We start from the raw sequence: 12385 nt of genomic DNA, 5'->3' as shown, positions 1-12385 counted from the left end.
ACAAGAGGTGGGGAAGGATGTGCTTAATGTTAACGCCAACTCCCTTCTTACAGTCAGTGTTACAGGGTTGATCTCAATGCAAACTGGTCCTTAGGTGATCAGTGGAAACTTCCAGATCACAAAATTAGGGCATATCTGAAATTTCACAAACGAAAGTTCACTCATCTCTGATTAAAACTGTAAAAATGCAACTAAGCCAAAAACAAACTTGTGCCAGGTCTCAGAGGCTGGCCACTTTCAGTGGCCAAATGACAATCTCTTGAATAATGCTATCAAAGTACTCTCTACTGAGAAGAACCAGACTTTTGCCCACCCAAACTCATAGAGAGTGAAGAGTTCTAATGGAAACTTTTCATGTTCAGATTCATTTGCAATAGAAAACGGTGTAATTTGAAGGCCAGTCTCCTAGGTCTTCTCCCATCCCAGGAGAACCTGTTTGCCATCCACGGAGATGTACTTCACAATGCATTCTAATAGAGGCAGATCTTTGAGTAGAGTGAGGACTCTTTGCATAACTATAATGAATCCCAGAAAATGTACTACTACTGTGACAGGCTGAACGCCTGTATTCTTCCCTTGTACACTATTGTAATAATCTTTGTACAAAGTATGCCTTGTGAGGAATCATTTGAAAACTCATAATTTGCTGGTCATTATTGTCCTGGTAAAATATGTGTGGCAACATTGTATGTAAAGTTATAAGATTGCACTATATGGTGTTACTAAATCATGTTCCAAGTCTGGGAAGTAGCCAAACCAGTTCCTCAGGGACAAAGGGCAAGCTGACACCTCAGCCAGGTGCAAACAAGGTCAGTGGGTGGCTAAGTGGCTATTCATTGGCAGGACTGCCTGTTTCCATGCTCCCAGCTGGAGATGACTATAAAAAGAAAAGGGAACCACTCCAAGAGCACCCCTCCTCCTCTCTCTCTCTCTCTCTGTCTGTCCATTGATTCATGGCACGAGAAAGAACAAAAGAAGCAGCCATTACACAAAAGAAGGGATCCTAGTGAGACTGAAAAACTTTGCTTTGAATTTATCATCATTTTTTGTTAGGCATTAGTTGTGTTTTATCTTTATTTTTCTAGTACCCTGTCATAAACAGATAGTTAAGGGTTAAAGTCTCTTTTACCTGTAAAGGGTTAACAAGCTCAGTAACCTGAGGAACACCTGACCAGAGGACCAATCAAGGGACAGGATAATTTCAAATCTCTGTGGAGGGAAGGCTTTGTCTGTGTCCCTTGTTTGCTCTTTGTGCTCTCTTTGGATCTAAGAGAGGCCAGACATGTCTCCAAGTTCTCCTGGAGTATTTCCTACTATCCAGTATAATGAGTATTAGTTAAAAAGGCGGATTAGTCTTTTGAGTTGCTTTCTATATTTGCAATTGTGTGTTTGCTGGAAGAATTCTTTATTTCTGTTGCTGTTACTGATTATTCTGAGGAGGAGGGAGGGGGAAGTCTCTCCAGTTTTTATAAGTTAAACCCTGTATTTTTGCATCCTGGTAATACAGAGATAGTGTACTTTTTTCTTTCTTTAATAAAATCTTTTCTTTTTTAGAACTTGATTGATTTCTTCCCTTGTTTGGATTTTCAGGGGAAGGGGAGGGGGAAAAAGTGAATCCCTCTTTGTTTGATTCAAGGAGTTGAATCAAGGTATCTCTCTCCAGGACTAGGGAAGGGGAGGGGGAGGTGAGTCCCTCTTTGTGTTGAGTCAAGGATTTGACTCGGTGTGTAATCTCTCCAGAGCAGGCTGGAGAGAGGGAAGGGGGGGGGGAGGGGAACTGGCTGTTTCTCTCTCTCTGGTGAGATTCAAGGGGTTTGAATCTGGGTTCCCCAGAGGAAGTTTGAGGAACAGGCAGTATGTTACCCACTTTAAACTTAACTGGTGGCAGCGAGAACCAGATCTAGACTAGGATTAGTTTAGAGGAGCTCATGCAGGTCCCCATCTTGGAACCCAAAAGCTCCAAGTGGGGGAGAAAACCTATGACATACCCATTTCTGAATTTGATGCTTTATTACTTGAATTCACTTAAAACCTATCTCTTTGTAGTTAATGAACTTATTTTATTGTTTTATCTTACCCAGGGTGTTTGAATTGAAGTGTTTGAGAAAATCCAAACAAGATTTGTGCATCTCATTTCTATTAATAAAATGATGGACTTTTTATGAGCTTGTATTGTCCAGGAGAGGGCTGGGCAGTATAGGAGATATATTTCTGGGGGGAAATCTGGCACGGGAGTGTGCTGGGCCTGCAGTATAATTCAGGCTGATAAGAGCCTGGGTGTGACTAGCAGGCTGCAAGTGCACACCGACATAGCTGGGAGTGACATATGTGCTGGAGGCTGTTTATGGTCTGGAGACCACAGCAGGAAAACAGTGTAAAGGACACCCCAAGTTAGAAGGCAGGGGTGACACAGCAACCCACTAATCTAGAATGAACTCAGGGTATGTCACAATAACATAGTCCATAGAACATCTGGTCAGGAATTTTTCAATAGAATGGTGTAAGTTCCTGCATCTGCCATATCCCAAGTGAGGGCCCTAACCACCAGACTACAGAGCTAGTCTTTTTTGCTGGCCCAATTAATATTTAATTAGTTATGCAAAGTGGAGCAGTGCCAAGAGATAGCTCCCACACCCACCTCAGATTAACCAATAACATGGCAGTTAGGTCACTCAGCAACTAGGAGAGAAACAAAAATTCAAGTCCCTGCCCTGAATCAGGCAGAACAAGGACTTGAGCCTGGGTCTACTATATCCCAGGTAAAAGCACAGGGGAGTGGGAGTGTTGCTGTTTTTCCAAGAAAAACTTCAAAATAATTTGGGTTCATTTCAATGTGGAATGGGGAAAAAACAGAGATCTTGTGATGACATTAGGAAGCACAATCCCTAGAAGCTAAAGAAAGAGAGATAGTTACATGGTCCTGTAGCCTTACTGAAGAGTCCCCTTTTATATAGTCATTACGCCAAGTCCTCTTTCTTCTCTGCCAAAAGGGGCACTATGGGAACTTGGTACAAACATTTTAAATGCTGCAAGACAGGCTAAATGTCCAAATTTTGAGAGTGAGGCATTTACTGGCCTGAGAATAAGGTTGGACCCAGGTATTCCTGAATCATAACCTTTGAGAACTAATTCATTCTGTGCTGAGTGGGAAGTCACGCAACCACAGCTGTAAAATGGGTATGTAATATGTGCTGACCAATCGCTGAGAAATATTGTAAGGGTCAATTAAATAACATTGTAAAGCACTTGGTAGATTAAAAGTGCTAAGAATTAGTATTACATGTGATTAGTTCTTAGCCTCAGTTTGCCAGAAGTTGGGAATGGGTGATTGGGGATGAATCACTTGATGATTACCTATTATGTTGATTCCCTCTGAAGCGCCTGGCATTGGCCACTGTTGGAAGAGAGGTTAGATGGACAATTGATCTGACCCAGTATGGCTATTCTTATGTTCTTCTCTCTACATAGTGAGGCAGTGTATGGAGATATCCCTTTCCTCTTAATTTCTAAAGAACAGAGCTCCACAAAGCTAAGCAATATTTTTAAAAGGATTATATTGTCCAATAGCAACATTTTGAATTAGTGACTAAAAATTGTATTTGATTGTACTGACTGGTGTAGAATTCCTTTGATTATGTGTAAAAGCAGCAAAGAATCCTGTGGCACCTTATAGACTAACAGACGTTTTGCAGCATGAGCTTTCGTGGGTGAATACATCTGACTTGCATCCGACGAAGTAGGTATTCACCCACGAAAGCTCATGCTGCAAAACGTCTGTTAGTCTATAAGGTGCCACAGGATTCTTTGCTGCTTTTACAGATCCAGACTAACATGGCTACCCCTCTGATATTTGATTATGTGCTTATCATGCAGTGCATGGCACTGGAAAATATCATTAATCCACATACCCATAATTGAATTTGTCCTTTGCTCAAATCTAAAATAAACGCTGCCTAAGAAAAGCCGATAATGTTCACCATGAATCTCCTTCGAAATATGGACCCTAAAGGTGCTTCAAAACATGCACAAAGGAAATGTTACCAAACTACTTACAGTAAGTCATTTAGTTCCATAATATCAATTTGTTTTATTTTTCCCTGTACTTTTTGTATTAGAGACATGCCAAAACTGCTTTATTGTAATGAATGAGACAGAGAATTATGCTACAATGTGCAGCGTTCATACCATTTTTATTCTACATAATAAATTTAAATGAAATATGCATGATCTGAATGGGTAGCTGCTATCTGAGCTGAAAACAAACATGTTCTCCTATCATCTTCATGCTATATTACCTTGTTGTACTTCATACTCATCATTTGCGTGCTCCCGAGCCTTGCAATCAAAGTTTCTAAAAAATGATGTGTCTCACAGCCTTCCCAGAACCATATTGAATAGCATGAATTCTCAACCCTATTTACATAAGAACACAGGAATTGCTTTAGCAAGCAGAAGAACCTTGGGGGAGGGCATGTACATATATATTATCTGGTCTCACAGCTGCACTAGGAGCAGAAGTAGACAGGCTAATCATGACGTGGGTATACTTCCCTCTACCAGATGTCTTTTGTCCAGGTTGAACTTATGTGTGTTGATAGCATACAGGGTACATACCCACAGGGCTGAGGTGTGTCTTTTCATCTACTCACCTAACCAGTGCCTCACCATTTACACTGCTATTTATACCTGTGCTAGGGAGGTGTGCAGTGTATGCACTGTACATGCTGCCACAAGTATATGAGAAGACATAGATCTGAGTAGTATTATGACTACACAATAGCCCATATTTAGAGCTGGTTGCAATTTTTTTGACTGGACAGTTTTCAGGTAGAAAATGCAGTTTCATTGACATTGAAATATTTTGGAATGTTTCAAAACAATGTTGAAACATTTTGAAATGTTTTGTAGGAATCTGTCCATTTTGGAAGGGAAAATGTTGAAATTAATCCTTTCAGCTTTCTCATTTTGTTTCAGTAGTTTCAAAATGTGTTCTTTATATGAGGTGAACATGTTTTGGTTTTATTGGCGTTTCAATTGATTTAGTTTTGATTTTTATATTATCCTTAATATTTTGTGATCTGACATTTTAACATTATTGAAACAAAACCTTATGAAACTGAATTGTTTTGATTGTTCCAAATCAATTTTTTTTCAAAATTTTTGTTCTGTGGGAATTTTTGCCTTTTTGCTCTGATTTGGAATAACAACAAATTCCAAAATATCAGAATTTCCAATGGAACAGAACTTTTGTGTTCTGACCACCTCTACTCAAATTGCTAAACAACCTCCCCCAGCACTGAACATTCACATTGTCAAGAGGGGTGAGAGGACTGATCACTGTGGAACTTCGCCACTTGGGCATTTCTTGATGAGACAAACTTTTTTCTCATCACCATGTTTGTAGATCCAGCAAACAAGAAAGATCCGAACCATTCTCATTCAACCCTTTCTTGCTGTGATGGAGTGTGTCAACCCCACACTGACCCAGAAAGGGTTAATGAGACCTGGTGGGCTCAATATGCCTTTCTCCACTTCACCTGCAGTAGGTGTCAAACTTGGAGGGAGGATTAAAAGGGCTAAACCTGGCTCAGGTGGGTCTGACAGGGAACGAGGGCAGATCTGTGGCTCTCAGTGAGAGAAGCCCAGCTGGAGCCATACAGCTAAGTTGGGCTGCTGGCAGACAGCGCCTCCCTGAAGGAAGGTTAACCTGCAACTGGGAGCTCAAGGCAGTTAGGAAGGAAAGTGGCAAGAAGAGAGTCTGCCCAAGGTTCTCTACACTGGTGAACACTGCCCACGCTTCTCTTCACTCATGGAGGGGCCAGATGTGCAGAATTCAAATGGAGCTACGGTGTGTGACACCAGGATCTGCCCTATAATATCATTGTGGATTTGTAGGTGATGCTGTTGGACTTTCACACATATTTTGTATTTATTTAGAATCCAGAGAGGAGGATCATTGTTCTCTGTCACAGTCATGACAGGTACATGCCATAAATGCACCACCAACAAGAAATGCCATTTATAGGGTTGTTTTAGTGGTTCTTTCTGGTAAGGCTGTAAACTCCAAATATTTTCCAAGCTGATGACATGATAGACAGAATTTGTCTATTTGTCACAGATAAAAGGAGCAAAAAAACTAGGAAAGGACAGATGTGATTGCCGTGCTGATGGATTTGATAACAGGGGCAGAATAGAAGTAAGGAAATATGTTGCAGGGAGAAATAAGGGACATAAACAATAGCAATTTCTATTGGTCTCTCTGTCTGCCATAACTTAAACCTTTTATAGTGCCCATCCCTCTAAAACAGCAATTTCCTTAAAGTTTACTAGAGATATACAACCATTGTTCTGTCTTAAAATCATCATGACAGATCCTTAAAAAGAATAATAGGTGCATTAGCCAATTATGTGCCTGCTACTGTCAGGGAACTGGAGATGAGGGAGGGTGGAGAAAAATCTGCCTTTTCTATGAGCTGCCTTCCCAGAGACTTCTAAAGAGGAAATATATGTGGTATCAGTCACAGCTTTCTTCATTACCTACCTTTCTGCATCACTTAAACACTAGCATAGGGTGAGCATGAACTACAAACTTCTCAGCTTCCTTGGCTGGCTCCGGGCCTGAGTTTGCAGTAGTCTCCATACACATGAAGTGTTCCCAGTAATTACTGGGGATCAGCCAAGACCAGTTTTGAAGCGGTGGTATCTCTCTGGAAGCATATTCACTGCCTACCGCATGCACTGGGAGGGCATTCGACTACTAGCCATCCACCACATGGAGTAATTAAGGCTAGTAGTCATGGTCCATTTTGGTCAATTTCATGGTCACTTAAATTTAAAAACCATAAATGTCATGATTTCAGCTATTTAAATCTGAAATTTTACAGTTTTGTAATTGTAGGGGACCTGTCCCAAAAATGGATTGTGGAGGGGTTTTAAAGGTTATTGTAGGGGGGTTGCAGTACTCCTACCTTTACTTCTGCGCTGCTGCTGGCAACGGAGCTGTCTTCAGAGCTAGGCAGCTGGAGAGCGGCAGTTGCTGGTCGGGAGCCCAGCTGTGAATGCAGAGCTGCTGCCAGCAGCAGCACAGAATTAAGGATGGCATGGAATAGTATTGCCACCCTTACTTCTGCATTGCTGCTGATAGGGCGCTGCCCTCAGAGCTGGTCACCGGCCAACAGTCGCCGCTCTCCAGCTACCCAGCTCTGAAGGCAGTGCAGAAGTAAGGGCTGCAATACTGTGGTTCCCCCTAAATTAACCTTTTGACTCCCCTGAAACTGCCTTTTGGGTCTGGACCTCTAATTTGAGAAATGCTGGTCTCCCCCATGAAATCTATATAGTATAGGGTAAAAGCACACAAAAGATCAGATTTCATGGCAGGAGACCAGATTTCATGGTCCATGACGTGTTTTTCATAGCCATTAATTTGGTATTCATTAGCAACACATCATCCTCTGAGCTTGGGAGGTGAACAAAAAAATCAGGGCTAGTTTTGATCTGGTTTATATATTATTAAAACCATCTTGGTTTGGGGCATTCAGGTAAAGGGCCAAATTGTAAGCCCCTTATTCACATATGTGAGCAGTTACTCACACAAGTAGTCCCATTGATTTCAACTGCTCATCAGTGTTTCAGCATGGGGCTCACAATTTCTACGTGGATATTTCTAGCTGGGCCTTGCTCTCAGTTCTATGAATGCGACTGATTAGCCATCAGGTGGGAGGGAGGTGAAAAGTGAAATGACTGTTCTGCATCTTGTTCAAATGATACATCAGTGACCTAAAGTAGAGGACTAAGTAGCGGGGTGTGAAAATCTGCAGATATATGAACTCTAAGAAGAATCATGTCCAAAAGGAAGAAAAGGGATTCTGCCCTCAGTGGTCCCAAACTACAGGATGAATAAAGGGACCTTGCATGTGAGTTAAGAATGGAGATACATTTTAAACCATTCTCCCAATGTCTGGCAAGAGTTTCAAATGCAGACAGAACATTGAACTGAATAAACAGAGGAAACCAGAGTCAATTAGAATAGATATTTATACCACAACCAAAGGGTCAGTCAGTCAGCCAGCTTTGTGTTTTGTTCTGGTTAATATATTAGAGATGGGATATTGAAAAAGTGGGAAAAGTACAGAAGAGTACCAAAAAAAAAAAGATTAAAGTGCATATCGTCTATCAGGAATGACTATGTAATAACAGCACAGACTAAGGCAAGTTGTTACTGCTTGTTACTCCTGTTAACTCTGCAAAGGCAACACAGCTAAAAATGAGTGAGCTGGTTTCTGATCCTTTTCATGCGTCATTAATAGATCTGTTTATGAAATCAGCTGCACCTATGTAAACACATTAAAAAATCGGCTGGCAGATGAGAAATTACTGTGGGAATAAGTTGGCCTGCCAAACATTTATTACTGGGGGTGGTAGCCAAGAAGCAATTATACATTTTAATAAAGATGCTAGTTCTTGACCTTAATACTGCAGAGAGGCCCCATTAACAAAACTCAGATCCAGACAGGAGTTCAGGCTTTGCCTTTCCACACCCACAGTGACTCCCAGACACCAGCAAAAGAGATAAATATGACAATAATCTGAAATAGAGTTTGATAGGCCCTTACAGTGGTGCTGGAACCATTTTTAGAGTGGAGATGCTGAGCTACTCCCTCCATTCCGTGTCCATGCCCCTCACCACCCCCTAGAGCTGGGGCTGGGAGCAGGGCCTTGGCTCTGGGAAGGGGGAATGCAGACAGGGGTAAGGGTTGGCCAAGACTGGTGCCACAGGGAGCACGTGCGGAGCCCCAGATGCAGGGCCAGCAGGTGGGACCCCGAGCCAGGACCTGGGACCGGCAGCTGGGACCATGGGCCAGGGACTGGGGCCGACAGCTGGAACCGGGGCCAGCAGTGGAGCCGGGACCCCTGCACCCTTAGTTCTTGTGACTTCCTTACAGGAGAAATAGACACGGTACAAGTGCTAGGCTGAAAAGTGGATGAGTTAGATGGGTTGTAAGGCTTCCATCTTCCCATCAGTCTCACACTGTTAGAAAAAGAACTGAGATAAATTTCCAAAATTGGGATTCTAAATATGATGAAAATATCCAATATTTGTATAGTCAAATAGGCTAGTGTGCATATAAACACTTTAATTACTTACCCGTATATCATAGGCTGGGTAGTCCTTTAACGGGAGTCGGATGCAGCCTTGCCTGTGACCTAGAAGATATCCCTCACCAGTTCTGATCTGGCAATGCAATTAGTGATCTGAAACGGTCAGGAAAGATGACATAATAGGGAGGAGAACCCAGTGAGTTAGAAGGACTCAGGAAAGAGGAGGTAGAGAGTTCCCTCACTATGGGAAGAACCTGGGGAAAGCAAATTGAAGAAGGTCACAGAGAAGGAATTGATCCCTGTGGTGGGCCCTGGAAAGAGGGCAAGACACAGAGAGGCAGTCTAGAGGGATTGGAATTCCAGCAGAGGAAGAAGGAACTGGGAGGACCTAGAGAGAAGCCAGAGGCCTGGGAACTAGAGGGAAGCTATGTTAAGCATAGGCTGCAGGGAAGCAGCACAAGGAGATTGGAGGTAGGAAGTGGCCCATGAAAACAGCAGAAGGTCTGAGGGAGAAGACCTTGATGCCCAGTACGGGGTCCTTGGACCAGAACCCAGATCAGGGGCTGGGGATAGGGTTCCACTACCAGCTCAGAGGAAGGGGCATACAAGCCTGATGTAAGGACTATTGGGCCCAGGGTGTGCTGAACACTAAGCTTGAAGGATGGGCCAAGGAATAGCCCAAGTGGTGACAAAAAGATCTTTTGTGCTGGGACATTTTTATGAGATTTTAATATTCTCTTGTCAACCTAGAAAGTGTCCAGACATGACAGGACATAGCCACAGGGCTAAATCATAACAGAACCAGGTCATTGTAGAGTCAAAGTGAAGGTGAACAGGAAGCGCTAGATGTGGAACTTCCAGCAGCTGATGGTGGTAAGTGCAACTAGTTCCACCATATTTGGAAAACAAAATGAGCCTATACACATAATCATTTAAAAATAAACAGGTTTGTGGGAGAGTACCAGAGGAAAATATTAGAGAGACACAGTGGGTGAAGTAATATCTTTTATTGGACCAACATCTGCTGGTGAGAGAGACAAAATTTTGAGCCACACAGAGCTCTTCTTAGGTCCAGGAAAGGTACTCTGAAGAAGAATGACCTGAAGAAGAGCTCTATAGGTCTCCAAAGCTTGTCTCTCTCACCAACAAAAGTTGGTCCAATAAAATATATGACCTGACCCACCTTCTCTCTCTGATATCCTGAGACCAACATGACCACTGCATAGAGGAAAATATGTCAGTCAAACATATTGTGTGGAACTTTAGAAGTTAAGAGTGTTCTTACGGTGTATATAAATGGGACAGACAAAGCATGCAGTTCAGTACATGCAATACTTAATTCCATGCAGGGTTCACAATTTCCTGGTGGTTAATTGTCCCTATAATAACACATTCTGGGCATGCTTTTGAAAATGTAAGTTATTTTGTCTATGACCAAAATGAAAAAAAGCAACCACCACCAGCTTTGCATCCTTTTTAGGATAAGGATAAATGGGGAATTTACAAAGTGCTTGAAGAGAAATGCCTATTTATAGTATATGACATTTACATTCCTTGGGATTTTATCCATCATGAATCCCTGATGCCCTTTTCTATAACAATTGAGTATATCATCAAAACTGCAAAGAGACACTATGTTTACATTAAACTCAAACTAAACCAAGCCATAAAATGGCTTAAATTGTGCCTGGCTTTAAACTAACACATTATGGCTAATGCATTTGGCCTTGTGCCACTTTCTGTACTTGAGTAGATTAACAAAAACAAAAGGGCTTTCAGGAGAGTTTTTTTTGTTACAGGAACTGTATTAATGTTTGCAAATAAAGAAATCTCTGTGAAAACTATGGTCCAAGATGGGTGGGGTAGGGGAGAAATACACAAATGTGTCCTTTGCAGTCAAATACGCCACCATTACCATATGATTTGCCAACAAGTCCATTGTAACTTTATAATATCTTTGTGTGGGTGAGATGCTAGAAGGGGAATATAGTCTTATGGGTAAAACAGTGTTTGGTAGTCAGGACACCTCTTGTTTTAGGGTTTTTCGCTGATTCAATGAGTGGTCTAGGGCAAGTCATTTAACACCTCACAATGCCTCAGTTTAGCTATCTGTTATATGGAGTGATATTACTGACTTGAGTCACAAGATTGATTGTCCTTGGCTGAAGGGTGCTGCTTTAGTGCACCTTACAATATTTCAGTAATTCCCTATTTGCTCCATCCACCCTAAAGGTCTCATTTTGGGTAGATCTGCCTTTTGGTCAAGGAGATCAAAGTAGGCTGGGTCCTGATAGAATACAGGGACTAATCCTCTGAAAGGAACTTTCAAAATATTTCCCTTCATGGCCCCATCCCATCTACTTCACTCATTAATTTTGTTTTCCAGGGGGATCCTTAATACACAGAGAGCAGATATGGAGTCCTTGACTCTTCTGTGCAGCTGGAATTGGCCAGAAATGAGTCAAGCGCTCCCAACTCAGGTCCCCTCTTTCTGAACAAACGTTTGTATTTATGTTTAACCTAAATAAACTGTCTGATGGCCGCATTCCAGTAGCATTGTCCTTCCCAGACAGTACATAAGTTCCAGCAGTAGCTCTTTGTTTCGCTGAAAGTCTTTAAAAAGCTGAACCAAAGCATCCCAAGCAGAGCACTGATGCATGTTTACAGCCATTTGCATAAATGAACAAGTCTTTTTAATGATTTCAGACATCAGCTGGGTAATTTATGGAGACCTAATCTTCCCTAAAGAAGCATTAGTTGCATTGTGGCACAAATCTAATTGTTTGCCTAGGTGTTGTTTTTCTAGTGTGCTCTGAAATGAACTTGATTGAAAATGCATTAAGTGAATGTGTCAAGTCCAGTCCTGGTGACCTGAAATGAAAGAATATGTAATTGTTTTTATTATTTTATTATCTATTATTTTATTAAACACTTTGTGCCCCCAAATGAGATCAGGACCCCATTCATGGCTCCTGAAGCCAGAAGAGATAATTGTGTCTATCTAGTCTGACCTCTGCATAGAACTTCCCCAAAGTAATTCCTACAGCAGATTTTGTAGAAAAACATCCTGTTGTGATTTTAAAATGGTCAGTGATGGAGAATCCACCACAACCCTGGGTAAATTGTTCCAATGGTTAATTAGGCTCCCTGTTAAAAATGTGTGCCTTATTTCTAGTCTGAATTTATGTAGCTTCAACTTCCAACTTTCACTCTGTTAGAATGAAGAGCCCACTATAAAATATTTTTTTCCACTTTGGTACTCATAGAATGTAATTAAGTCACTCTT

General features: G+C 41.7%; 1 long non-coding RNA gene across 1 annotated transcript; it reads left to right on the top strand.

Moving 5' to 3' along the window:
• The first annotated feature begins 3876 nt into the window (after positions 1 to 3876).
• On the top strand, positions 3877 to 11600 carry LOC120407396. The gene is made up of 3 exons (XR_005599935.1): positions 3877 to 4054; positions 9850 to 9972; positions 11486 to 11600. It is a non-coding gene; the product is annotated as an uncharacterized LOC120407396 (long non-coding RNA).
• Positions 11601 to 12385: the final 785 nt, after the last annotated feature.

The sequence above is a fragment of the Mauremys reevesii genome, linkage group 6 (genome assembly GCF_016161935.1).
Source record: "Mauremys reevesii isolate NIE-2019 linkage group 6, ASM1616193v1, whole genome shotgun sequence".
NCBI classification, from domain to species: Eukaryota; Metazoa; Chordata; order Testudines; family Geoemydidae; genus Mauremys; species Mauremys reevesii.
This window is presented reverse-complemented; position numbering and strand designations above follow the sequence as displayed.